The sequence below is a fragment of the Rhinopithecus bieti genome, unplaced genomic scaffold, assembly GCF_001698545.2.
Source record: "Rhinopithecus bieti isolate Rb0 unplaced genomic scaffold, ASM169854v2 scaffold_26399, whole genome shotgun sequence".
NCBI classification, from domain to species: Eukaryota; Metazoa; Chordata; class Mammalia; order Primates; family Cercopithecidae; genus Rhinopithecus; species Rhinopithecus bieti.
The window spans coordinates 335505-344536 of NW_016811944.1; the positions used below are offsets into that span (position 1 = coordinate 335505).

At 38.9% G+C, this 9032-nt stretch overlaps 1 long non-coding RNA gene across 1 annotated transcript in view; it reads left to right on the forward strand.

The window, feature by feature from the left end:
- Positions 1-309: 309 nt before the first annotated feature.
- Positions 310-9032, forward strand: part of LOC108544324 (uncharacterized) — a 12537-nt gene continuing 3814 nt past the window's right edge. The window contains exons 1-2 of the long non-coding RNA XR_001889808.1: positions 310-340; positions 1918-1987. This is a non-coding gene — a long non-coding RNA (uncharacterized LOC108544324). The remainder of the gene's footprint in view (positions 341-1917; positions 1988-9032) is intronic.

Below are 9032 nucleotides of genomic sequence, written 5' to 3' on the forward strand. Positions count from 1 at the left end.
AGGCCTAAATAAATAGTTAAGGAAAAGTTGAAGTGTAGCCGCTCAGCTGTTTGTTTTCTTCTGGCATTTCTCTGTGATAGATTTTAAAACCAAACCAATACAAAAAACCAACCACAGTATTTTTCATTCACTCCAATCAAGGGATGGAGCCTACTTCTCTGCCGTTTGAATATAGGCATGGCTATGTGACTTACTATGGTTAGGGAGGCCTAAACAAATGCAACTGAAGCAGAGTGTGGCCAGTGTTTGCCCTTGGAGCTCACTCTTTCTTTGCTGCTGGGAATTCTTTTGTCACCGTGTGAATTGGCCCAGGCTGGCCTCCTGGAGTATGACAGAGCAGGTAAGCAAGGCATGCCAAGTCTGCTGAACCAGCTAAGGCCACAGACACATGAGTGGGGCCCTCCTACATGATCCAGTCTTACCAAGCTGGCTCATATCAGAACTGTCCAGCTGACCTATTACTGGGGAAAAGTTGCTATTTTAGTTCACCAACATTTGAAGTAGTTTGTTATGCAGCAAAAGCAAACCAAAATATTTTCTTTAGTCCCCATATAATATAGAGCTGCAGAATAAAATACTGTTTAATAGGGGTTACTTACATGAGTATGTACTTTAAAAGCAACACGGCTTAATGTTTTGTCATTTTCTCAGGAAAAAAAAAATTATGCAAATTTAATATATGTTGTCCTGGCGAGTAAGTAAAGCAGGTGATGGATTATGTGGCAGCACAATATTCACCTATGAATGCACTTGATTATGTATATTCAACAGTAATTCTTTCTTACATTTATTGGTATCATCAGTTTCAGAATAAAGAATGGGATGAGGGCTGATTGTTTATTTGTTTTCAACTTACTATCTTGGAAAATACTACCCAAGAAAACACATTTTCCTTGAAATAGGAAAGAGCATTCCACTGGCTTTTACTCCTGTTTCCATAGACACAATCACATGGGTTATGATGTGGCTCATAGGGATTCGGTGCAGGAACAGCTTTTCTTATGTTTTACTTTAGCAACATGGGTCAGTGATTCACAGAAGAAATGTCTGGGTTACAGACATATGTAGTTGGATTTTACTGTTCAAAATTAAAGCATTGGGTCAGTGTTCAAAGGATTGGCATTGGGTTATTTATGACTCGCCTCACTGATGCTAAGCACACCCTTGCCTTTCTGATCACACTTGCTGAGTTATTGCCACGAGGTTGTGTGAGCTTGCCACACCAAACTGCTTGATTCTCTAATATGCTATAAAAACTTATAGCCACATGGCCGCAGGTGCACTTCCCTTTATATTATCCAACAGATATGGACCAAAATTAGAAAATTGAGACATCTTGGTTTTTTTCCCCCTTGAACAGGGATATATTTAGAAACTCTAATCTGAAGACACTCACTTTTGAAATGCTGAGGAAATTGCAAACAATTTATCACATACATATTTGGAAGCATCCACATCATTAAAAGTGTCTATTTTATAACTGAAAATCAAATAATGATCAACAATGGTATTGATTTCTTCCTAGGCAATCTTCTTTTGAATCACTAATTCATTAAAGAACCATTTAAACTGATAAGGTCCATAATTTTCATGGTCTCAGATCTTCAAGGAAAAAAATATGATTATCTTTAAAATGTTCTAATACAGTAATGGACTAATGTCACTTCAAGAAAAAATATTGAAAAATATGAATCAACTAATATGCAAGATTGGGAAATTTTTAAACTTGCATTTTTTTGTGTGCAAAATATGTATAAATATGTTTGTGTAACATATGTACAATGTCTATTTCTAATCTTTGGGCATCATTAGTTAATTTCAGAGTGAGGAATTTTGGAGACAGTATTGTTCTTTCTTGTCTGTTTATTGGGTTATTTTTCTTGAGAAATACTATACAAGATAAACCTTTCTTCCTAGAAATAAGGAAAAAAACAACTGACTGGATTTTCCTTGTTTCTACAGATGCAAGGGCCAAATGACTTTTGAGGTAAGATAAAAACACTTGTTTATTTTTTTTAATTGTATTTTAAATTCAGTGGGGTACGTGTATTTATTTGTTACATGGGTATTACATACATCATGCTGGAGATTGGGCTTCTAGTATACCCATTACCCAAATATTGATTGTACCCCACTATTACTGGATTGCTATCAATCTGTTTTCTTTGGTCTAATAGTATTTGTTTTATGGATCTAGGTGCTCTGGTGTTTGGTGCATATATATTTAGGATAGCTAAATTTTGTTGTATTGAATGCTTTATCATTATATAAAGCTTTTCTTTGTCCTTGTACTGTTGTTAGTTTGAAGTTGTTTTATCTGATAAGTGAATGGTTACTCCTACTCACTTTTGTTTTTTATTTGTATCACACATCTTTTTCTATCCTTTTCCTTAGAGTCTGTATGTATCTTTAGCCAGTACATGCATCTCTTGTAGATAGCAGATGGTTTGGTCTTGTCTTTTTAATCCAATTTGCCACTTTATCTTTTAAACTGGGCATTTAGGCCCTTTATATTCAAGGTCAACATTGATCTGTGAGGTTCTGTTCCTGTCGTAGTGTTACTAGCTAGTTATTCTGTAGTTTTGATGGTGTTTGGAGTTTTTCATTGCTTTATAGCATCTCTGACCTTTGTGTTTTTAGTAGAGATAGGGATTCACCATGTTGGCCAGACTGGTCTCAAACTCCTGACCTCAAGTGATCCGCCTGCCCTTCAGCCTCCCAAAGTGCTGGGATTACAGGCATGAGCCACCACGCCTGGCTTTTCTGTGAGCTTTTCTGATGGTAAAATTGTCTTTTGTTTCCATATTTAGAACTCCTTTGATCATTTCTTATAGGTCCAGTTTGGTGGTGACAAATTCTCTCAGCATGTCCTTGTCTGAGAAAGACTTTATTTCTCCTTCATTTATGAAGCTTACTTTGGCAGGATATAACATTCTAAAATTTTGGCATGTTTTTTCTTTAAAGGGGCAAAAAGTAGGCCGCCCATCTCTTCTGACTTGTAGGACTTCTGCTGAAAAGTCTACTGTTAGCTTGCTTGGTTTTCCTTTATAGGTGATTTGACCGTTTTCTCCAGCTGTCTTTAAGATTGTTTTCTTTAGCATTGATTTTGGGCTTCTCTAGCAAGATTAGGGAGATTTATCTAAATTATTCCCTCAAATAATTATTCCCTCAAATAGTTGTTTACTTTTACTTCTCTCAGGAATGCCAATAAGTCAAAGATTTGGTCACTTTACATAATCCCATATTCCTTGAAGTCTTTGGCAAACACTTGTTTTAAAAGGCAACAAAATCTTCACTGTGACCTGCAGGAGGTATTCTTATACTGTCATGTAGAAAACAAATATGTACATTTGAATTCATTTTATTTTGTCTTGCCTTAATCTTTTTCCTTACCTTAAAATATTGTTCACCCATTGCTTTTTCATCTACACCCTTCTTTTTATTTTATTGTGACCAATACTGGCATCTTTGTGTAGCATGATTTTAAGCTTCCTCAAAGTTTAAAGATTTTCACTTAACATGGAAACATTTAAAACAATAATACTTACCATTGACGTTTTTTCCGTGCAAACATAACTACCCTAACAATATCAAAGACAAAAATAAAGCCAAGTATTTTACAAATCAGTAACCGTAACATTAGTCAATCAGCATCAGGAGAATGTTCTTTTTTGGGAATTTAAGCTGAAGATAATTCCTAAAGGATTAGCCATATGAATGTTTTAGAGCCCTAAATGTACTTTGCAAAATTCTTTATTATAAGAAAAACAAAAAAATCCCAAACATCCAAAAATTGGAAAACGTGATTGAAGTAGATTTTGATATGTGACAGACTGGCATACAATGATTAAAATATAAATGTAAAAACGGTGTATCATGTAGAATGTTTACAATATAAAGCTAAGATAAAAATCAGGTTTCAATGCAGCATCTGCACGGTGTTTACATCTTTGTCAAATTATATGTGGATGTCTTCAAGAACTGGAAACAATTGGAAAAACATAAATCAGCGCAGAACACTGAGATTTTGAGACATGAGTTCTTTTAAAAGTTCCTTTATTATTGGGATGTTTGACTATCAATTTTTAAAACTTGTATCTACTTTCCTTAATAAACTGATACTTTAATTGTGATAAAGGTAGCTGATAAAAATCTTAGTCCATAAGGTCCCATGATCAACAAATGTAAATTTATTTTCCTATATATAAAATTAATGTCTTTCGGGGGCCCCATTCTCTTGAATCTCAAATCAGTCTTGGGTGTTCCTTGCGATTTCTTGGAGGCACATCATTTTTTTAAACCTTGCTGTTATAGTCCCAGGTGATTATCTCTTCCTTATCTTGATCAGTTGGATTCTTTGATCACCTCTTCTCTTAGAAATATTGGCATAACGCGGCTGGGCGTGGTGGCTCATACCTATAATCCTAGTAATTTGGGAGACCAAGGCAGGCGGATTACCTGAGCTCAGGAGTTGGAGACCAGCCTGGGCAACATGGTGAAACCCCATCTCTACTAAAATAAAAAAAAAATAAGCCTGGTGTGGTGGTGCACGCCTGTAGTCCCAGCTACTCAGGAGGCTGAGGCAGGAGAATGGCTTAAACCCGAGAGGCGGATGTTGCAGTGAGCTGAGATGGTGCCATTGCACTCCAGCCTGGGTGACAGAGCAAGACTCCGTCTCCCGCCCCAGTCCCCCCCTCAAAAAAAATATTGGAACAACTCAGGGTGGGCGCGGTGGCTCACGCCTGTAATCCCAGCACTTTGGGAGGCCAAGGCCAGCGGATCACGAGGTCAGGAGATCGAGGCCATCCTGGCTATCACGGTGAAACCCCGTCTCTACTAAAAATATTTAAAAAAAGAAAAAATAGCCGGGCGTAGTGGTGGGCGCCTGTAGTCCCAGCTACTGGGGAGGCTGAGGCAGGAGAATGGCGTGAACCCGGGAGGTGGAGCTTGCAGTGAGCCCACATCACACCACTGCACTCCAGCCTGGGCAACAGAGCGAGAACCCGTCTTAAAAGAGAGAGGGGGGGAGGAAGGGAGGGAAGGAAGGAAGGGAAGAAGGACTGGTGCAACCCGGATGGGCACAGTGGCTCACACCTGTAATTCCAACACTTTGGGAGGCCAAGGCGGATGAATAACCTGGGGTCAGGGGTTTGAGACCAGCCTGGCCAACATGGTGTAACCGCGTCTCTACTAAAAATACAAAAAAATTAGTGTAGTGTGGTGGCATTTGCCTGTAATCCCAGCTACTCAGGAGGCTGAGGTAGCAAAATCGCTTGAACTCAGCAGGCGGAGGTTGCAGGGAGCCGAGATAACGCCATTGCACTCCAGCCTGGGTAACAAGAATGAAACTCTGTCTCAAAAGGAAATATTGGCACAACTCTCAGAAACATAGGAACCTGCATATCCGCACTCACCTGGGCTACAGTTTAAATACTGGTTCCTTCCTTTAGGCACATAGGATCATGCCGAGCTAAAAGGGGCCTGTCAAAACTCTGAAAAACTCTCTTATCTTCCTCAGTAGAAATCCCTAAACAATTCTCTTGCCGATGGTTGTACCTGCTGCCTAAAACTCTAAGGTCTCGATGCTCCACAACCAAGTTTTACTTTGAAAATGGTATGTGGTTCACTTATCGCCCAATTCCCATCCTCACGGGAAACGTGATCATACTTTCTACCCCAGCCTTGGAGTAGGTAGCAAAACGGAGAGAGAGAATAAGTGTGAAGAAGAGAGAGAAAGGAAATGTAGCAAAATATTGAGAGGTGATGATTCTAAGTGAAGGCTATATATTAATTGCACAATTTTCCCAGCTTTTTTATTTTGTTATTTTTTTAAAATAAACTGTTGGGAAAGCAAGAAAGAATGAAAGAGCTGAATTGGAAGTCGACAGTATAGATGTGTGCCTTTTATGGAATTTTGGTATGATAGAGGAGAGAATTAGGATTGTGAATAGGACAGAAGGGAATTGTATAATTTCTTGCTCTTTATGTAAAAAAGTAAAATTAAAATAAAACAACTCTAGTCTGGGCACAGTGGCTCACACCAGTAATCCCAACACTTTGGGAGGCCGACGGGGGTGGATCACTTGAGGCCAGTAGTTTGGGACAAGCCTGGCCAACGTGGAGAAACCCTGTCTCTACAAAAAACACAAAAATTAGCTGGGTGTGGTGGTGTACACCTGTAATGCCAGTTACTTGGGAGGCTGAGGCAGGAGAATCATTTGAACCCAGGAGATGGAGTTTGCAGTGAGCTGAGATCATGCCACTGCACTCCAGCTTGTGTGACAAAGATCTTGTCTCAAAAACACAAAAACAAAAAAACCAAGCAGGTTATTTCCATACACATCTGTAACTTCAACTACATATTAACATTTGCAAACACTTGGAAAAAATTCTACCTCAGAAGTGGCTTTTGTTTTATTGTGTCCCCATAACTTTTTTCCTTTCATTTAAAAATATTCCACCATGGTAATAAAGACAGAGTGGTACTGGCAAAAGTAAAGAAATATAGATCAATGGAACATAATAGATAGCTAATAAATAGACCCACATAATACATAGGTAACTGGTATATGACAAAGGGGCAAAGGCAATAAGGTGAAGAAAAATCTTTTCAACAAGTGGTGATGGACCAATTGGACATCCACATGAAAAAAATGGATCTAGAAACAGACCTTACACCCTTCACAAAAATGAACTCAAAATGGGTTATAGATTTAAATGTAAAACACAAAACTAGAAGATAATGAGCAAAAAGCTGTATGGCATCATTTATGGCTATGATGTTTTAGATAAAACACCAAGTGCACAACCTGTTAAAAAAAAAAAAAAAAAAAAAACTGGGCTTCATTCAAATTAAAAACTACTATATTGTGAAAGACACTGTCAGGAGAATAGGAAGAAAAGCCAGAGACTAGGGGAGCATATTTGCACAAGACATGTCTGATAAAGGACTGTTCTCCAGAATATACAAAGAAATCTTAGAAGTCAACAATAAGAAAATAAACAACCTGATTTTTTAAATGAGCAAAAGGCCTAAACATATATATCACCAAAGAAAATATACGGAAGGCAAATAAGCATCTGAAAGGATGCTCCACATCATGCATCATTAGGCAAATGCAAACGACAATGGGACAGGTTACCGCTACATGCCTGTTAGCGTGGCCAAAATCCAAAGCATTGACAACACCAATGCTGGAGGATGTGGAGCCGGAAAAATTCTCGTTTGTTGCTGGTAGAAATGCAAAATGTACAGACACTTTGGAAGACACTTTAGCAGTTTCTTACAAAACTAAACTTATGACACAGGAATCCTGCCCTTCAGTATGTTACCCAAGTGAGCTGAAAATTATGTCCACACAAAACCTGCACAATGATGTTTCTAGCAGCTTTATTCATCATTGTCAAAACAGGGAAGCAACCAAGATAGCCTTTGGTAGGTGAGTGGATCAGTAAACTGGTACATCTAGACAATGGAATATTATTCAGTGCCAAAAAGAAATGAGCTATCAAGACATGAATCGGCATGGAGGAAACAGAAATTCGTATTACTGAGTGAAAGAAGCTGATTGGAAAAGGTATGGTTTCAACTATGTGGCATTCTAGGAAAAAAAAAAAAAAAAAACACTATGAGGACAGTAAAAAGGTCAGTGGTTGCCGGGGATAGAGGTGAGGGAGGAATGAGAAAATAGAACATAAAGTTTTTAGTACATTGAAACTCTTCTATATGATACACAATGGTGGATATATGTCATTAGACATTTTCAAAGCCGATAAAATATACAACACTAGTATGCCGAGAACCAAGCCGGGTCCAACCGCATTTTCTGCAGGCCCAATAATGAGAAGCCGACAAACTAGGAAAGAAGAGAATTTATTGCTGTAACTGAATACAGGGAGAAGGCTGGAGATAATTCCACCAGACCAACTCAAAGTGTTACAATTTTCTTAGTGCTTATATAGGTTGGGGTTATGTGCCTACCTGTAGCATAGCATTCGCCTGTCTATAGGTAACTAATTTTGCTTTAACTAGAAGATCAAAGGCCAAAAAATGGTTGCTAAGTCCGATTAAGCTGTGAGGCCCAGTACCTTCAATGCCTGTCTACTGTGGTACCGGAGTGATTATTTCTAATTCATCTTCTTTACAGCTTGGTCCGGAGAGCTGCCTTAGACTCCACAATGAATCTATTCAAACTGCTGCCTCTGTTACCTTGACTCATCTCAGAGTTTGTCAACCCAAGAAGGGTCCTGGCACTATGAATATAAGACTCTATTATTTTGGCTTGCTCCTGGTTAGGGAGAAGCCATTCAAGGCTCCTACTGACTAAATATTTTATTTCTAGCTTTGATGTCTAGGCACTGATTTCCTAGGTTTAACTATTTGCTCAACGTTAAGGCAGTGCTGTGGAAATGTGTCTGTGTAACTGAAGTGCTATGCAAGCCTGTGTGTGTGATTGTCAGGGAGAATTGGCCTGGCACACTAGGAGTGAACACGGGGGTGTAAACTATGGACTTGGGGTGATAATGATGGACTTGGGGTGATCATGATTGTCAGTGTAGGTTCACCGTTTGCAACAAATGTACCACTGTGGTGCGGCATGTTGATAGTGAGGGAGGCTGGGCCTGCCCACGGAGGGGGTTCTGGGAGTATATGGGAACTCTATACTTTCTGCTCCATTTTGCTGTGAACCTAACATTGCTCCAAAAATAAAATCTATTTAAAAGGGCAAAAATTATAAAATTAGAGCAGATATAAGCTTGAGGAATAAAAGAAGAACTAATTGTAAGACTCACAGCAAACTAGAAGAAGTCACTAAATGCCACTTGTACCTTTTTTTTTTTTTTTGAGATGGAGTCTCGCTCTGTTGCCCAGGCTGGAGTGCAATGGCATGATCTTGGCTCACTGCAACCTCTACCTCCTGAGTTCAAGCAATTCTCCTGCCTCAACCTCCGGAGTAGCTGGGATTACAGATGCCTGCCACTATACCTGGCTAATTTTTTGTATTTTAGTAGAGACAGGGTTTCTCCATGTT